This window comes from Mesoplodon bidens, assembly GCF_964165515.1.
Source record: "Mesoplodon bidens genome assembly, chromosome: 8".
Taxonomy (NCBI): domain Eukaryota; kingdom Metazoa; phylum Chordata; class Mammalia; order Artiodactyla; family Ziphiidae; genus Mesoplodon; species Mesoplodon bidens.
The window spans coordinates 78,720,671-78,740,383 of NC_138165.1; the positions used below are offsets into that span (position 1 = coordinate 78,720,671).

At 43.9% G+C, this 19,713-nt stretch overlaps 1 pseudogene across 1 annotated transcript in view; it reads left to right on the forward strand.

Annotated features, from left to right (window-relative positions):
* Window positions 1-19,713, forward strand: part of LOC308621775 (aldehyde oxidase 2-like) — a 65,937-nt pseudogene that overhangs the window by 40,587 nt on the left and 5,637 nt on the right. The window contains exons 20-29 of the transcript in view: window positions 1,885-1,982; window positions 2,424-2,548; window positions 3,273-3,404; window positions 5,619-5,706; window positions 7,590-7,676; window positions 8,228-8,421; window positions 11,133-11,359; window positions 15,526-15,608; window positions 17,746-17,874; window positions 19,604-19,682. The product of the transcript in view is annotated as an aldehyde oxidase 2-like (transcript). The remainder of the gene's footprint in view (window positions 1-1,884; window positions 1,983-2,423; window positions 2,549-3,272; window positions 3,405-5,618; window positions 5,707-7,589; window positions 7,677-8,227; window positions 8,422-11,132; window positions 11,360-15,525; window positions 15,609-17,745; window positions 17,875-19,603; window positions 19,683-19,713) is intronic.

Below are 19,713 nucleotides of genomic sequence, written 5' to 3' on the forward strand. Positions count from 1 at the left end.
CCGCAATGAGAAGCCCATGCACCGCAACGAAGAGTAGCCCCCGCTCGCCGCAACTAGAGAAAGCCCCTGTGCAGCAACAAAGACCCAACACAGCCAAAAATAAGTAAATAAAATAAAAAATAAATTAATTAAAAAAAAAAGAAAAGTAGCTAAAAGAACAGTCATATATACCAATACTCATTAATCCATTCATTCATTAACATGACTATATATATGAGAGGCAGTATAGGGTACTAGTTAAAAGCACAGGTTCTAAAACCAGGGCTTCCCTGGTGGCACAGTGGTTGGGAGTCCTCCTGCCGATGCAGGGGACACGGGTTCGTGCCCCGGTCCAGGAGGATCCCACATTCCATGGAGCGGCTGGGCCTGTGAGCCATGGCCGCTGAGCCTGCACGTCTGGAGCCTGTGCCCTGCAGCAGGAGAGGCCACAGCAGTGAGAGGCCCACGTACCACAAAAATAATAATAATAATAGTAATAAATAAATAAATAGAACCAAACTGCCAAGTTTAAATCCTGGCTACACCACTTCCTAACTGTGTGACCTTGGGCTAGTTTCTTAACCTGTCTGTGCCATGGTTTCCTCATTTGTAAAATGAAGGTAATAATAATAATACCTACCTCATTGAGTTGTTGTAAGGCTAAATGAGTTAGTATGTGCAAAGCACTTAGAACAGTGCCTGGCACATGTTGATAGTTAGTACTTGATAAATATAGCATATATTATAATAAGATTATACTACCCTAGGACACATTTATGGGACGGCAATAAACATACTTCTACATGTACTATGGTGACATATTGAGATCTTGGTTTAGCAAAAAATGAAAATTTCAACTATATTCTTCATTTTCTGCTGCTTTGAGAAAGCCAGTATTCATTATTAGGCAAGATCCTTCTGAAAACTAAGCCCAGGCTTGAAAGCTGCCTCTATCACTTATTTGAAGTGTGACTTTGAGAAAGTTATTTTAACCTCCTTAAGCCCAGTTTCTTCATCTGGAAAATAGAGAGAATAATAGAATTCATGTGAGAATACATGTAAATACACTGTATATTGTACAGTGTTTGACACAAAACATGCACTCAATAAATATTAGCTGCTTTCCTTATTCCCATTATCGTCATTAGCAAGAAAGGCGATGGACTTGAGGCCATTGGCAAGTGAGAATGCAGGAGTCAGGTGCCATTGTCAAGTGTGGAAAACACCTGGATCTAAAGGTTAAGCAAGGATCAGCTGTCCTAGGTCAATGCACAGAACCACAGGACAGGATGGCTTCCAGTCTTCATGTGTGAGTCAGTTCATGTAATTGTCCAAAAAACACCCCTAGAGCAAAGGGCTAGAAAGGCCCTTATGAGATATGCCAAATACACAAAGAAATGAACAAACTGCCTACTGTGTCTGTTGCACTTTCTTGCCCAAGAGATGTGTTAGGACGTTAGTCCTCCCCCATTAACATGGTCTCCATCCTATACGTGAGCTCCCTAAGTCTGACACAAGTATTTTTCTTCCAGAAGAGGGGAAAAAGGGAGCGCCCTGAGCCTCGCTCTTACCGCATTTGGATCTATCACTTGTTCCCTGGAGATCTACGCTGAAAATGAGAAATGAATAGTTATCATCCCGGACCATCATGGTGTCCCCAGATCTCAACTCTAAATGTTTCTCTAATCCTTGTTGGTTTTCTCTGCAATTCAGAAGGTATTTCCTCTGACATCTCATCTCTGCGGGGAGTCTGCTACTCTAGTATGTGCCCCCTTGCTTGCCTGACTCCTTTGTGTGTCTTAGCAGATGGCGATTTTCGGGAGTTTACTGGGTTTTGAGTAAGAGCAAATTGCTATTGGAAGAAAACAGTAAAAAGAATTAGCTCTTTTTCTTCCTGTCACTCAGGATGCCATAAAACACAACTCATTCCTGTGCCCTGAAAAAAAAACTTGAACAAGGAAACATTGAGGAGGCATTTGAAAAAGTCGATCAAATTGTTGAAGGTAAGTGACTCAGGATGTTTCACAGAATCTTTGCGCAACGTTCTTCTGAAGCAGCCATTGAGAACACGTGACCTCCTCTCAGAAAGACCATCTTCTAAAGTCTTGTCATTTTGCCAAAGTTCTCTTTTCTCGCTTCCTTTCAAATTGGCTTATGTGTTGTTTTGGGGGGTGGGGCGTAGGAAGCAATAGAATAAACAGAAGAAAAATTCCTAAGACTTTGATTAGTCAAGGACAGAGTGAAGAACGGAAGCAGACACTTTCAACTTGTTATCCAGAACCGCAGTCTCTGAAACAGATGGCCTCAGTTGTCACAGGGCAAACGCCTGATCCATCAATGCCTTGGTCAGGACAAATCCAGCTGGCCAGTGCACGTCTCACTTGCTTTTGAATTCCCCAACCAGCATACAACTTCAGGCATTTCCCCGTGCTTGCCCTTGACAGGAGAAATCCATTTTGGAGGACAGGAACAGTTTTACATGGAAACACAGCGAGTGCTTGTTATTCCAAAGACAGAGGACAAAGAACTGGACATTTATGTGTCAACACAGGATCCAGCCCACATGCAGGTGAGGTCCAGGATCACCCCCAGCTTCCTAATTGTGTCATGGCCTTCCACCTCCACAGCCTCACAGCTGGCCACCATTTTACCTGCCGAATCTTAGAATAAAAGTATCGGACATCAGCAGAGCAGCTAAGACCCCAGAACCTTTTCTGATGTTTTCTGGTCTTGTCAAGTAAATGAAAGAACTGCCACAGCCATTTTCAGTTTGAAGTGTACATTCATGGGCTTCGTGCTTAAATGTGATTGTGATTGGATGACAACACTTAATTATTTCCATACTTGATTTTTCCCTAAAGTAATCACGACAGGTAACCTTTGGAGTAAACACATCACTTCATAGCACATTTTCATTTCCCCAGTCATAAAGTGCTCCAGGTTTTAGCTGCAAACATATCTTCTTCTTTAGTAGATTGTCAGGTGTTCACTAGCTTTCACCTTGCTGGGACTTTAGGGGTAGGGGTTTGTCTAAGATCCAGGTTCTGACAGGAATCCAGGACAGTTTCCCTTTAGGAAAGTACCATTTTTCTGCTGGAAAGTCTGCTGGAGACTAACAATGTTTATAAACTCAGTAGAGCTCTGAAAGACAGATTCAGACTATCTCAGTTGTTTCTTTCTTTGTCTTTTACGGACAGTAGATGTCGATGAATTTTGCTGTGATGTTTCAGGAAGCAAAAACCTTCTTTACCATTTCACTCTTGTAAACCTTTCCCGTTATCTACCTTTTACAGAAAACAGGGTCCTCTACTTTAAACGTCCCATCAACAGAATCACCTGTCATGTAAAACGAGTGGGTGGAGGTTTAGGCAGGAAGGTAGGAGGACCAGCTGTATCGGGGCTATTGCAGCTGTGGGCACGATAAGGTAAGTGCACTTGGGGACACGCGAGGGAGTAAAATGCACAGAGCTGAGGGCAGATCAGTGGCCTGAGAGTCACTTGGGCTGCTGTCATAACCACCTGAGTGTCCTTGGGCAACTCAGCCTCCTGTCTCTTTTTCTTTATAATTGTAGGTAACACCCACCCTTCTAGAGTTATTGGAAAAGTCAAATGCACATAGAACTTTGAATAGGCTAATTTGCTCTATAAAGGAAGTGGTATTATTAGTTGAACACCTCCAGAGCTGACGCGGCCCCGTCCCCGAGCTTCAGGGAAGGTGACCCACTTAGGGGTGGGGCAAGTCACCTGCCCAAGTGGAGTGTCAAGGGGGAAGGCTGCTCCCCAACTTTTCCTTCCTACCGTCAGCTGAAGACAGAGTGGGGTGAGGAAAAAAAGGCTCCCACCCTCTCCCTCACTGCTCCTGGCAAGGACTTCCTCTGCAGTGTGTGCTCAATGGACACCTGACATCCTCAAAGAGAGCTCCTGGGCTGACCTCAACCAGAAGTCTTGCTCCTTCACTGTTCATGCTGTTCATGGCGCTGGCTTTTCTATTCCTCATTCATTTTTTATGGCTGTTTTTTGTTTTGTTTTGTTACTATGTCAAAGGCCCAATCAGCCTGCAAATTTCAAAGGTCCTGCTTCCTTTGACAACTTCCATGTAGTTCAAGGGTCCCAAAGCACTCAGATATGTGTCTCATTTTGCAATGACAGGTGGGGAAAAGGTGGAATCTGAAATCCATCCCCAGTGTTTTCCGTAATGAAACTCTTTGTATTCACACCCAACAAGGAGTCAGCAAGGGATAATGAATTCATCGTATTCCCACCAAGCTTTGTGCATTTAAGACTTCTCAAACATGACTGCACATCAGAATCATCTGGGAGCATTTAAATCCTAGTACCTAGGCTTCCCCATGTTGACCCAGGCATCAGTCTATTTTAAAACTTCCCCAGTGATTCCACTGTGCAGCCAAGTGTGGGAACCAGTGTCTTAAGCTACAATACCAGGGCTTCCCTGGTGGCGCAGTGGTTGAGAGTCCGCCTGCCGATGCAGGGGACACGAGTTCGTGCCCCGGTCTGGGAAGATCCCATGTGCCGCGGAGCGGCTGGGCCCGTGAGCCATGGCCGCTGAGCCTGCGTGTCCGGAGCCTGTGCTCCGCAATGGGAGAGGCCACAACAGTGAGAGGCCCACGTGCCGCAAAAAAAAAAAAAAAAAGCTACAACACCTGCCATGCACTAAGTGTTCCCCAGAGCAGTGTTCCCAAACTGCTGATAATAAGAGTCTCCTGGGCTCATAGAAATTCTTGCCTCCCCATCCCAGACCCACTGAATCAGAATCACCAGGGGATGGACGTGGAAACTGTATATTTAACTGATACTCCAGGTAGTCCTCGTCATTAAAGAGGACCATAAAACCCTGAGGTAGAGTCGTGGTTTTCAACATGTACCTGAAGACACCTGCATCAGAATCACTGAGGAAAATGCAGATTCTAGGGCTCCTCCCAACCTATCGAATCAGAGTCCTAGTGCTAAGGCTCAGGAATCTGCATTTCACCAGCACTCCAGATGATTCATCTGCACTTCAAAGTCTGGGAACCTCTGCCCTAGAGAAACAGAAAGCCTGGACGTCCTCACTACCCAAGGGCCCAACTTAGCTAACATAGTAGCATTCATAGCTGAAAATGAAGATCCTAATCCAGACTTCCTAGGCCGTGTGCTTGGCCTTGTTTTTCCAGTTGTGTTGTTAAGTTTGATTTACCTGTTCACACTCTTTCGCCTCTGTAACTAGTGGCGGGGATATGCAAAATGGTTGGATCTAGGTGAGGGTCAAATTTGAAGCCATGAGAACACAAGTTAACTGACATGTGACATTAATCTCCTTTGGCTAGTTCGTCAAACAATGAGTTCTAGAACACAGAGATAATAGTAATTTAGCCATACATCAATTCATATCAGTGCCTAGCATATCATATGCACTCAGTGAATATATATAAGTGACGGGTGGGTGGTTAAATAAATGGTTGGATATATAGGTGGGAGGGAGGATGGTGGCTGGATGGGTAGAAAGGTGGATAGATGGATGGGTGGGTAAATAGTTAAATGAGGGGATGGATAAATAGGTGGGCGGATGGTAGATGGGTGGATGGATGGATGGATGGATGGGTGCGTGGGATGGATGAAGAATCTAAAATTTGTTTCTTTAGAACTGGTCACCCCATTCGTCTTGTTCTTGATTGTGAAGATGATATGTTAATAACTGGGAGAAGACACCCATTATTTGGAAAATATAAAGTAAGTATTAAAGATGAAAATATTGAAGTACCTCATTTTATTTGAATGGTTTATCCTTTTCTATTATTTTGATTTTGCTAAATTCTAAAAACAATCATCTTAGCACCTACAATATTAAAATGGATGCTGTGTGTTTGAATACTCATAATAACATTTTTTTTTTTTTTTCTTTTTGCGGTATGCGGGCCTCTCACTGTTGTGGCCTCTCCCGTTGCGGAGCACAGGCTCCGGATGCGCAGGCTCAGCGGCCATAGCTCACGGGCCCAGCCGCTCCGTGGCATATGGGATCCTCCCAGACCGGGGCACGAACCCGTATCCCCTGCATCGGCAGGCGGACTCTCAACCACTGCGCCACCAGGGAGGCCCCATAATAACATTTTATGAGGAACTTTTAGTAAATTTGTTGTAAAATTATGAAGAAGCTAAATGATAAAAATAATTTCCAATAATGACAAAAAAACACTATTGAAGGAATGGGATTTATGTTAGTGGTTCCTCAAAGACAAAAAAAAAAGAAAGAAACTACAGACATTGATGTACCAAAACTTCTTGACTATAAAAATATTATTTTGCAGTAGAAACTGTTGGGAAACAATTTGACCATTTTAACTGCAAAATTATTTTTTACAAGTGTTTCCACCAAATGGTTATGAAAGCTCCACAAAAGCTTTTTGCAAATAGGAAAAAAGAATCAACTAACTAGTGAAATAACTTAAATTGTCTCAAACCACGTTCATTGCATTTTTATGCAACTATAGCATAAACACTATTAAAAATAACTGCTGGGATCTGGTTGACAACAATACTACTTTTCAAATTTGTGATTGAGTGTTAGGACAGTTCTAATGTAATGTTTCTATATCAAACATGCTTCATTTGGGAATTGCTTATAGCGTACACATAGCTAGATTTTCTGTCTGATTTTGTCATTTGGTAATTTTGACAAATGCTAGGCTGAAGTTTTCATGAAGAAAGGTTTGCTAAGAAAAATAGTACCATAAATGAGGGAGCAGAGAGATTCTTAAGCTGTTCGATATAAACCTTTCAAGAATTTTGGAATTACCATAAATTCTAAATTTGTACATTTTGCTCCATTTCCTAACTTCTCTGATTTACTATCCAACAGTTCCCTTGGAGTAGATGATAACCAAATAGGTAAATGGTTCCATCAGTGTATTTATCCCTGATTTCAGAAAGGCAAAGAGACCAAGGCCAATTCTTTTTTAGTAGAACTACACTAGGGAGTGGGAATTTTTCTTTTCAACCTGGGCTGTGCAGACAAAATGATCCAGGTGGGCAGGAAGGGAGTGGCAACTTGAGAAAAATGCAAGCTGCCCGGTAGTAACAGCAGCATGAGCTCACATTCGTTACATGCTTCATCAGTGACAAAGTGCTTCACTAGCTCAGTAAGGTGAGAGCAGTCATTCCCGTGTCCGTTTCCCGACCTCAGAGGCTTTCCTGTAAAAAGATGCACTGTGATTCATTCCAATGCACTCTGGAATCCCAGAGACTTTTTTCCGCAAGGGGGAAAAACACAGACTAAATTAGAAGGAAAACCAGTAAAAAGTGAAGGAAAATCTTCCAAGAACAAGGAAGAAGAGGGTAGCAATTATATGCTGGGAGACAAGCAAGAACTTTAGAAATCCATACTGACTGTGAAGACATAAAATTACACATTGAAAGGAAAGGGCTCAGCAAAATTCAGGTCAGAGGAGGTCTTTGTCAGCCAAGCACTGAAAAACAAGAGAATGTCCAGACGTGGTCCACCACAGAGCAAACGGGGGTGGTCTGTCTTCAGTCCTGCTCATGGAGGAGCTGGGCTGCAGCTCAAGCTTAGCATTAAATTCTAAACATATTGTAAAATGTCCATCATTTGGTGACAGGTGGGATTCGTGAACAACAGGCGAATCAAAGCTCTAGACATTGGGTGCTTCATTAATAGAGGGTGCACACTGGATGACTTGGAGCAGGTATGTGCATCAGAAACTGGCACCGTCCTGCTTTGTGAACAGAATGCAGGATTTCTTTCTTTTTTATTTATTGATTTATTGATTTATTTTGGCTGCATTGGGTCTTCATTGCTGCGCACAGGCTTTCTCTAGTTGTGGCGAGCAGGGACTACTCTTCATTGTGGTGCATGGGCTTCTCACTGTGGTGGCTTCTCTTGTTATGGAGCATGGGCTCTAGGTGTGCAGGCTTCAGTAGTTGTGGCACGCGGGCTCAGTAGTTGTGGCTCACAGGCTCTAGAGCAAAGGCTCAGTAGTTGTGGCACATGGGCTTAGTTGCTCTGTGGCATGTGGGATCTTCCCGGACCAGGACTCGAACCCATGTCCCCTGCATTGGCAGGCAGATTCTTAACCACTGTGCCACCAGGGAAGCCCCAGAATTTCTATATGAGTCTTTGCGGAGCACTTTCTTCAAGTACTTACCTAGTTCCACAAGCGGTTCAACTCTGTACTTAACTTTTAGAGAAAAGAAAAAAAAATGTCCAGTATTATGTGAATATATCCTTTTACTTTAGGTAGTAGAATTTCTTATACTGAAGCTGAAAAATGCATATATAAAATCCCCAACCTCAGGTTCCAGGGCCATGCATGCCTGACAAATTTACCATCTGACGTGGCCTTTCATGGATTTGGCTTCCCACAAGGAACCCTGGTAACAGAATCTTGCATCACAGCTGTGGCAGCCAAATGTGGCCTTCTGCCAGAAGAGGTAAGGTTGTAATCGAAGTCATAACCTAGGTTGCTGAAGAATCAGATGAGGTGTGAAACCAGCTACCCAAGGAAACACCCCAGAAGAACCATACAAATTAACCCTGGCTCAGAATTCAAGATAAATTAGGGGCTACCTAAAAGAACTCACCTCCGCCTATTGGTCTCCTTCCTTATGCAACAATTTCTCTTTTTCTTTCTTTTAAAAATTTGTACGAAAGGGATTACTCTTTTTAAAATTCAAACCAGGGATTTCCCTGGTGGTGCAGTGGTTAAGAATCCGCCTGCCAACTAAGGGGACACGGGTTCAAGCCCTGGTCCGGGAAGATCCCACATGCCGCGGAGCAACTAAGCCCGTGTGCCACAACTACTGAGCCCACATGTCACAACTATTGAAGCCCGTGTGCCTAGAGCCCATGCTCTGCAACAAGAGAAGTTACCGCATTGAGAAGCCTGTGCACCGCAACAAAGAGTAGCCCACCCTGATGCAACTAGAGAAAGCCGTGCAACAACCAAGACCCAAAGTAGCCAAAAAATAAATAAATAAATAAATTTATTATTTTTTTTTTAAATTCAAACCATACTGAAGTTTTTAAAGTAAAAAGTGTACCTCCTTTCAGCCTCCGTCCATACTGGTTGAGGGTAACCATTGTTAACAGTTCCATGTTTATTGTTCTAGCCCTTTCTCTATGTTTACCCACCCATCTGTATTCATACACAATTACATAAATGCTGACATGTGATGCAAATGTGCACATATGTGCTTATTTACCAAAATGAGACCATAATAAACACATAATTCTGCACCTACTTTTTCTACTTAATATGCCATGGCCATCTTCCCATGTCAGTAAAATGATGTACTTCATTCATTTTCATGACTGAATACTTCTGTGTAATATGAATGTACCATAATTTACTTAGCCACTCCACTATTGATACACATTCAGGTCGTTACCCATTTTTTGCTATTAAAATGGTATTGGTACAGAGGTACCAAGGTTGTATCTTTGCTCTATTGTGCACATCTGTAGGATAAACTTACAGAAGTGGAATTGCTGGTGCACTTGAAAACTTTTGAGAGGTATTGCCAAAAGAATGCCCTCCAGGGCTTCCCTGGTGGCGCAGTGGTTGAAAATCTGCCTGCTAGTGCAGGGGGCACGGGTTCGAGCCCTGGTCTGGGAGGATCCCACATGCCGCGGAGCAACTAGGCCCGTGAGCCACGACTACTGAGCCTGCGCGTCTGGAGCCTGTGCTCCACAGTAGGAGAGGCCACGATAGTGAGAGGCCCGCGCACCGCGATGAAGAGTGGCCCCCGCTTGCCACAACTAGAGAAAGCCCTCGCACAGAAACGAAGACTCAACACAGCAAAAATAAATTAATTAATTAATAAAACTCCTACCCCCAACATCTTCTAAAAAAAAAAAACCCAACTTCTTAAAAAAAAAAAAAAAAAAAAGAATGCCCTCCAAAAAGATTATCTTGTGCAAGATCCTAGAAAGTACACAGTATGTACGATATGCCAGACCAAAGAGAGGCAGCCACTGGCAACTGAGATAATTGTTGATAACACGCTTCCACTCCTCACACATTCCAAGCAAATCCCAGCCTGCTTTTTCCACTTCTATCCCCTGTTTCCCCAGTATAGACCCTCTGCTCCAGCAAAGACTCTCCATGTCTTCGAACCCCTTTGTCCTTAAATTCAACAGGGAGGACCACCAGGTCTGTGAATTGTGATTGTTGGGGTACTTCCTACGCACAGGAACACCTAAATATTGAACAAGGAAGACGGTAGTTATCCTAGGAGAAGTCACATAAAGTGTTCTACGGGTACAAAGGAGAAAAACATCACATTGGCTTGGGGGAGGGGAGTCAAGCAGAACTTTCTGGAGGAGATGGCACTGGGGTGGGCCTTGAAGGAAAGGTAATCTGGGCCAGTGGAACACTTGAACAATGAGAGGCAGCCTCTTTGTGGCTCAGTTTCTTTATCTACAAAATGAGGACAATATGACTCACCTCACAGAGTTTCCACAAAATTAATTTAATTTGTTAATATTTGGTTTCATAAACTAGGTAGTAGTAGGCCAGTGTAACTGCTGATAATCATAATTCCTTTATTGTCATCAGAGTGGCTGGGGATGGTGAAAAACCCTGAGCATATCTCAGTGGGCTCTCCTTCTTCTCTGTCAGATGTTGCAAGTTTCTAGGACATGACACACCTATATTTAAATACATTTCTAAAAAATTTGACCACACATTCCAAAGGCAGTTGGAAGGCTTAGAGAAGATCTGCTATTTGTCACTAGCTGCAGTGCTCTTCCTCTCTAGCAAAACAAGTCTTCAGTTATGACAATAAATCCTTGCTTTCATAGCCTGTCTACCAACACTGCTCCCCCGCTCTGAACCTTGTAGGAAAAAAAGGAAAATCTACCCCCTTCAGCCCCTCCATCCCACTGCCCTTCAAAGATCAGTTACTACCTCTATCTTCCACTTCCAGGAGGGAGAGACCCCGATTGGTGCATTGAAGAAGACAGGAGAAATACCACCCCCCATTATTTCGGCAAAAACACATGCTGTTCAAAGAAAAAGAAGAAAGACCCTGTCTTCTCCCCAATGAAGTTTACGCTTTAGTGGGGAGGCTTTACAAGTCTCTGTTTTGCAATCATTTTCTGTCTTATCATAACTATTGACTCAATTTCCCACCCACTTCAGATTAGGGAGAAAAACATGTACGGAACAGTTGATAAAACCATCTACAAACAAGCATTCAGCCCTGAAACCCTGATAAGATGTTGGAATGAATGTCTGGACAAGTCTTCCTTTCACAACAGAAGAATGCAATAAGAAGAATTACTGGAAGAAGAGAGGCATTGCTATGATCCCCATGAAGTTTTAAGTCGGATTTGCTGCAACAAGATATCATCAGGTAAGTCTTGCATGTGTGGGAAGTAACCCTCGTTCAGACACACTCTGGCTCTCCGATGTGGGAAGAGTGTCACATTTCCCAGGGTACTGAGCCCCTCCCCCAGCACCTGGGAGAAGTGTACAGAACTCTCCTGAGCAGTCCCCCATCTGCAAGCACTTTCAACACAGCGCAGTAGAAAAACACCTCAGTGGCAGAAAACGGCATCAGCAAGCATGAGATCCACAGAAGCAAAACTTCCATGATGGAGCATTGACCCCTGCTGAACCCCTGCTGTTCCAAAAGGGGACAGGAGCCCACGAGGCCCATGGTGCCATGCTTTCTGAGCTTGGAGGTCTCACGGCTTGGGCAAGAATGGGCTTCTCCTGCTCTGTGCCCCAGACCCTGCAGCACTCTTCCGTGCCCCTAAGTCTGAGGCAGAGAAGTCATTCCATCTTGCCGTTGACAGGCTGGCTGTTCTCCTAGCCACCTCTCCTGGGAATCTGTGTCAATTCTGCAGGGGTGGAATGGGGGTGGGAGGGTCCAAAAATTCTCCCAGGTAGATTTGTGGAAGAAGAGTCAAGTCATTCAGAGGCTCATCCAGAAGGGAGGAGGGAGGGCAGCATAGGGATGGGACCTTTGAACAGCACAAACCCTGGTACAGATGAGTTTCCCAGTAATCCCAATGGGTCATATACAGGAAGGACATTAGAAAACTGGGAAAGGCTGCTGCCTCCCCATTGCTGTCCGCCAAAAGCAGAAACTCAGCAACTGGAAAATCTTACATGCATTAGGTCTAGATCTAAATCTAAAATCCAAATCTGAAAGTGCATTAGATCTCCCTTGTGCGTATCATTGAAAGCATTCTTCCACTTATACTCAGCTACTGGCAGCCAGCACACATACATACACACACACACACACACACACACACACACACACAACACAAAAGCTGCCCTGTCAAAGGGAATCCCTCTTAGGGAATAAAGCAGTTGCCCCAAATCCCTAATCAACTGGAGCCAGATGGACCTGAGAAATCCTTGGCCCTGCCACTTATTAGCTGTGTGAAATTAAGCAGGTTATTCAAGCTCTCCGAGCCTCAGCTTCCCCAATTATAAAATGAGAATAATAACCCTTTCTCCTAGGACTGACGAGGATTCAATGAGATGCTGAAAGTAGGATTTGGCAGTGTTCCTGGAATGCTGTGTGTAGCCCTAAGCCCCTCCACAGGAGATCTCAGACACATCTCTCAGGGCTGTGGCTCCTCTGGTGGGTAGGACTCCCTGGACTCCTGGATCACATTCCTGTTTGGGTCCAGAGTGCCCCTTTTATAAAGAGACACAAGGAGGTTAACCATCACGTCTACAAGTCTGGACTGAATCAACAGCCGGGGTATAAGAGATCCTGGACAGCTGCCAGTGTGGTTTTTCTCTCTGACACCAAGTACTGTCTGTCCTCCACCAATTCCCCAACACCAACTGGGTGTCCAACAATTCAGTTCCAGCACTAACTACCCAGAGTTGGCACAGAACCCACAGATCAAGGACTGAGTCCTACAGGATGGTCCCCACTTCAGACGCCAGTGCAAACAGGGTACCCGTACTACCTACACTTCTGCTCAGACAAATACAAATTCAGGGGTTTCCACTACCCACCCTCAGGTTTGATAATGCCATAGAACAACTCACAGAACTCAGGAAAGCACTTTACTATGATTATTACTAGTTTATTACAAAGGCTACAACCCAAGAATAAATAGCCAATGGGAGAGATGCACAGGGCAAGGGATGAGAGAAGGGGAGCCGAGCTTCCAATGCCCTCTTCATCCAGGCACACTGCCTCCAGCTTGTGGATGTGTTCACCAACCCAGAAGCTCCCAGAACCTTGTCACTTGGGGCTGGGGGCGGGGGGGGGGGTTGATAATGGACTTCATTACATAGGTGTCGTTCATTACATTATTGACCATTGGTGATTGAACTGCTCTCCCCTCCCTGGAGACTGGGAGATAGGGCTGAAAGATGGCACCCTCTGACCATGTACTTTGTTGTTTTAATAATGAGCACCCATCCTGAAGTTATCTAGGCTCCCTCCCTGAACCATCCCATTAGCACACAGAAGACAGTAAATTCCAAGAGTTTTGGGAGTTCTGTGCCAAGAACCAAGGCCAAAGACCACATCTTTTTTGGTTTTTATTATTTTTTTATGGATGTATGGTTGCTGCACAGTATTATAGTTACAGGTATACAAGTTACAGGTATACAATGTAGTGATTCACAATTTTAAAAGTTATAATCCATTTATATTTACTATAAAATATTGGCTATATTCCCCATATTGTATAATATATCCTTGTGCCACATATTTACTTTTTTTTTTTTTTTTTTGCGGTACGCAGGCCTCTCTCACTGTTGTGGCCTCTCCCGTTGCGGAGCATAGGCTCCGGACGCACAGGCTCAGCGGCCATGGCTCACGGGCCTAGCCGCTCTGTGGCATGTGGGATCTTCCCAGACCGGGGCACGAACCCGTGTCCCCTGCATCGGCAGGCGGACTCTCAACCACTGCGCCACCAGGGAAGCCCCACATATTTACTTTTTATTATACCACATCTCCCCTCACTTGCATGGCCACCTTTCACCTAAACCATAGCCTACTCTCTACCATCATCCATGGGAGACAGCTTCTCATCTTGCTACAAAAAAAAAAAATCTTTAAATCAAGCGCCGACTTTGTCTCCATTTGAAAGGCCTCCAGCTTCCCCACAGAGTTCTAAATTGACACACCCAAGAATCATCTGTCTGAGAGTTGAAGTGTGTTATTCCAGGTCAGCCGATGACTCACAAAGCTGGAAAACCTACTCTCTAAATTCGGTATGAGAAGTACTCTCCTCAAAGGGAGTCAAAGGCCCACAGTGAATAAATACTATTATTAGCACCTACAAGCCTTGATGCCCCGGAGCGCCTCCAAGCCACCCTGGGCTTCCGGGCATCTCCAGACAAGAATAAAGTCCCAAGTCCTCCTCCTCCTCCTGGAAAGAAAAATACCACATTTCCATTTGTCCAACTCAACAAACATGTATTGAGCAGGTCTGTGATTCAGACCTGCTCAAAGTTCTCTGCAGGACTCAGAGATGAACAAGACCAGGGGCCCCTCCTCTGAGAGACTCACAGGAGAGCCTATCACACCAGTATTTGTTTCCTATGGCTGCTCTAACAAAGTACCACAAGGCTTGGTGGCTTAAAACAACAGATTTATTCTCTCACAGTTCTGGAGGCTAGAAGTTCAAACTACAGGTGTCAGCAAGGCCATGTTCCTTCTGAAGTCTCCTGGGAAGAATACTTCCTTGCCTCTTGCAGCTTATGGTGGCCTCCATCTTCACGTGACCTTCTTATAAGGACACTAGCCAATGTCCTAGTGGGCCCGCCCTAACCCACGATGACCTCATCTTAACTAATTACACCTGCAAAGACTCCATTCCCAAATAAAGTTACATTCTGAGGTTCTAGGTGGACATGAATTTGAGGTGTAGGAGGGGACACTATTCAACCCAGTACACCCTTGTAAGAGGAAGTGCAGAGGAAGGGGTCATTGATCCTTCCCAGAGGGGAATTAGAAGCATTCAAGGAAATTTTCACAGAATAGAGACTTGGGGTGAGGGTCTGAAGGCTGGGGAGCAGGCCAGGAAGAGAGAACAGCATCAGCAAGAGTACAGGTCAGGAAGGAGCAGATGTCAGGCCTGACTTGGACGCAAGGAGAGAAAAGACAGGGATGAATCTGGGAAAGTTCAAGAGACCAGATCCCAAAGGGCCTCGTATTGTGGTAAGGAGCCGGGCTTTCCCCTACAGACAATGGGGAGTTTTCACCCACCTTGCCCAGTGGCGAACCCTTCTTCCCTCCATGATTCCATTCATTTGTCATTTGGGGGAACGCTTCCCGGGCTCCCCAGAAGCAGCTGGATCTGTTCTCCCAGAGCCCCTTCCACCACATCCATTATCTCACAGAACATTCCACACAATAATGACTTGCTCTCCAGCCTGTCCCCCCACTATGCTGTGAGCTATTTGAGGAAGAACCACGTCTTATTCGTCTTTACATGTCGAGCTGAGCACAGGTTGGCACATAACCTGTGCAAGCACTTACAAATGTTGAAGGAGCTGGTTGAGTGGTCAGCCAGAGGATTTAAGCAGAGGAATGACTTTCAAAGAGTTCATATCTACACCGATGGGTCTGTATTGGTCACACATGGAGTCAACGAACTGGGTCAAGGTATTCACACCAAAATGCTACAGGTGAGAGAAATAAAATTCATCTCTCTATACATTGTTGACATGACAGACATGTGGCACTAATTTTAGAGTCAATGATGACTCCCTGTATGCAAACCCTAAGATCTTGACTATTTAGTAGAAAAACTTCTTACATATGAAATAGAATGGCTGAGGTGGTGGAAATCCTACACGTGTGCAGATACTCCTGGAGCTTGGCCCAGGTTTATGGACAGAGATGGTTCTTAGTGAAAACACCATTGATGTGTCCCCAGAGCACTGTGGTGGGTACACCGTGTAGGCTTACCTAGAGTAGGCGTTTCTCAACTTTTCTATTTTGAGACCAGTATGTATAATTTTTAAAGTTTGGACAATAATGTCAGGTGGCTAATGGATTGTTTTGAGAAGCAAGGACAAGTATTTCATCAACTGTCATCATCCTATAATTTTTAAAGGATACCTTAACACACACACATATACCCAAAGTAGGAAGATACAATCCCAGGATAAAAAAAAGAATAATGCTTTAAATTGAATAAGTGTAACTTTATGACTAATTTACTAGATTGTTATAGTGCACATCTGCAGCTTTTGACTATCCAGCCTCTTAGCTCCTTTGGAATACCCCTCCCACATTCCATATAGTTCTGAAAGACTCCTCAATTCTGGTACCTTTTAACCTCATCCCCCTCCTGGCCCCAATGCCTGCCACAGATATATAGGCACAGGACCCTGATCTGACCAATCATAGTTCCTGAACCCTGCTGGCTGCAGGGATTGGTCCAGGAAGAAGAAACATGGCCAAGCAAGGCCAAACAACATCCTTTCCTGGAACTGATGTGTAGATGTTAGGAGAAAGGAACTATTTTTCCTTGTGGTAGTTTAGCTACTATGCTATAGGCCAGTGGTTGTCAGAGACAATTCTGTGTCATGGATGAAACCTGTCTACCGTTGAAAATGACATGGCCATCGTAGAAAGAAAAGCAAATATGAGAGGCTGTGGGAGAATCCAGATGAGACCACTAAGCCCCTAGATACAGATATATGTGATACTAGCTCCTCCATCCTTCCCAGTTATGTGGACCAATAAATTCCTTTTGGATTTTCATCACCAGGAATTCATCAAATTGTCCTCTTTTTTTCTCATTTTGCATCTTTCTGGGGAAACTTAATCACTGAACAGTATTAGTCTGAAGCTTGGCAAGTATGAACAGGTACATGACTGCAGACATCTAGAGAAAGTGTTTTTGCAAAAACTAAAGCACAGTATCGGCCAAAACAGTGCTATATCCTTTTCCTTCCTTCCCTCCCTTTCTTTCTTTTTCATTTTTTCTTGATTAAATATCTTAATTTCCACATGTGTCTGCTGGAGAAATGGAAGGAAAAGCACAGAAAAGGAAAAAGTGAATAGCACATACTAGAGGAGTATAAGCAAGTGGGAACAAATAGAAGAAAAGAGGGAGGAAGCTAAAATTAAGGTGGGAATGAGGGCAAGAAAGAAGACAGGCCCCCAGGGTCCTTCCAAGTTCATCTGATAACCAATACCAACAGACTTAAGACCAAACTGAGTCAGTCAATCTAATCTCTGTCTCTCTTCCTGCCACTGCCACTAAGTAAATCTGAATAATCTCAACTTGGCCTATTCTCTACACATGTAAAATTTAGAAAAAAGGAAATCCTTAACATCCTAAATGCACTAAATTTGAATAGAAGAACTGCCGTGGGATATTACCAAGAAAACACTTTAAAAATTAGCATGAGGGCTTCCCTGGTGGCGCAGTGCTTGAGAGTCCACCCGCCGACGCAGGGGACACGGTTTCGTGCCCTGGTCCGGGAAGATCCCACATGCCGCGGAGCGGCTAGGCCCGTAAGCCATGGCCGCTGAGCCTACGCGTCCGGAGCCTGTGCTCCACAACGGGAGAGGCCACAACAGTGAGAGGCCCACGTACTGCAAAATAAAAAATAAAATAAATAAAATAAAATAAAAATTAGCATGAGGCCCTACTAAAAAGTGGTTTTAATTCTTAAAAGACACATTATTTTAGGCTTTAAAGGATATTGTGGATGTAATAAAAATAGTAATTTTTTAATTAAGAAAAATAATGACTCAAGTCTTCATAGAAGTCCTTACCGGACTTGAAATTATTTCTTTTTCTCATAGGTGGCCAGCCGTGAATTAAAAATACCCATGTCATACATGCACATCTCTGAAACAAGTACAGCCATGGTATCTAATACAGTTGCTACAGCAGCATCCATTGGCTCAGATGTCAATGGCAGAGCCGTGCATGTGCTTCCTCCTGTCTGTCTTTTCCTGGGTGCTTTCTCCACATCTCTGGTTTTCTTAGCTGGACATAGTCACAGTGGTTGGATTCAGAGAAGTTATCTGTGTCACTGAACATAGGCTTGGAGTCACCAAAATGCCAGGAGAGGGTGTTAATTGGAGTAAGCTAAACTGAGGTGACAAATAGACCCAGAATATAATGGCTCCAACACAACAGAAGTTCTTTCTTGCACACAATCCAGAGGGAATATTCGGTCATTCGAGCACCCAGAGTGTGATGGCAATTCCTTCATCTTCAACACGTGGCTTTCAAGGTTGCCCTAAGCATCATCACTTGGGTGATCTGAAGGGAAAGAACATGGAGGCCAGACTTGGGAGGGATGCAAGTCACTTCCCCTCATCATCCATTAGCAGAACCAGTCTCAGGCCATGTCCAACAACAGGGGAGGTTGGCGAAATGTAGAGCAGTGGGAAACCATGGCCCAGCTACTATGGAAGAAGGGGAGAATGGATTTTGGTGAACAAATTTTCTGTGTCCCTGGGAGACACAGAACAAAGAAATCTGGGTACCAAGTAATGCAGACCTGTGCAAGTTTCCCTTGATACAAACAAGTTCTTGCAGGCAGGTAGGCCGACAGAACCCCAGCCAGGTAGATATGGTGCAATTAAAGTGTCTGCATTAGTAGAGTTCTACCAGACTACTCACCCTTTTTCTTTGTACTTATTTTTCTAACTAATGTAAAAAAAGACTGCTAAATTTTCACTAGTTCAGAATAGAACCATGACTTCATATTCCTAATTCAAAGATCTGACTGCATGTACTTTTGAAGTAATATCTATTTGTCATGTTTCTGTTATAAACTATCCACTTTTTCCACTGGGACATTCTGGGGAGGCATATAGCCTCACTCCCAGGACACTGCACTTATGCTACCAAGAGGAACCACTTTCAAATCCATCTTATCTTTGTGGAGACACCTCCTAGGGGATCAAAAAAACAGACTATTTTTGCTCAGAACAAGGTGGGAAACCTCAAATTCATGAGATCCAATTTTAGGTAGAATCAAACACAAAATAGGAACTGCTCTGTGTGTATGGAAGTCATCAGCCCAACCTAGACATTAATCCATCTTCTAGGGTTTGGGGTTTCTATATCAAGGATCATAAACTTTGTGGATCTAGGTTATTACAGAAACAAATTTAATTATTTTCTCACTTCACACTCAAAGCCAAGGCCTTCACTGCAGTAGTTTGATGACAGATGGATGAACAGACAACAGACTGGACAGACAGTTGAACAATATCTCAGACCCAGAGGGATACTGGCATGTCATTGTTACAGACTAAAGAGCACAAATTTGAATGAAAATAGCATGTTTTATTCCATAGACCTTAATGGCTGGAAAATACGAAAAAAGGTATAAATCCAAAATGTAGAAAAAACGAAGAAGAAGGAATTAAGAACATGAATATTCTTAGAAAGGGGATCTGAGAGTAGAAATTCAGCTGAGTTCATAGTTTCACAGGAAGTGAGTGAGGAAGGGAGAACACTCTCTATAACTGATATTCACCTCATGATCAGGGGCTGTGTTGGTATTGTCTCTGCGTTCCCAATGTGTCAGTATCAGGCACCCCAAAAGCATTCACTGACCTGATCAATTGTCAACCAATATTCTTTCAAATCCTAACCACCACACTCTTCTCTAATGAGGATTCATTTCTTTACTCCTTCAAGAATGCTTGTCAGATTCTTCTGAAACACCTTGAGCCCATCATTAAGAAAAATCCAGAAGGTACCTGCAAAGACTGGGTAAGTGTTCCATTCTGTCTGTTACTACAAATGAG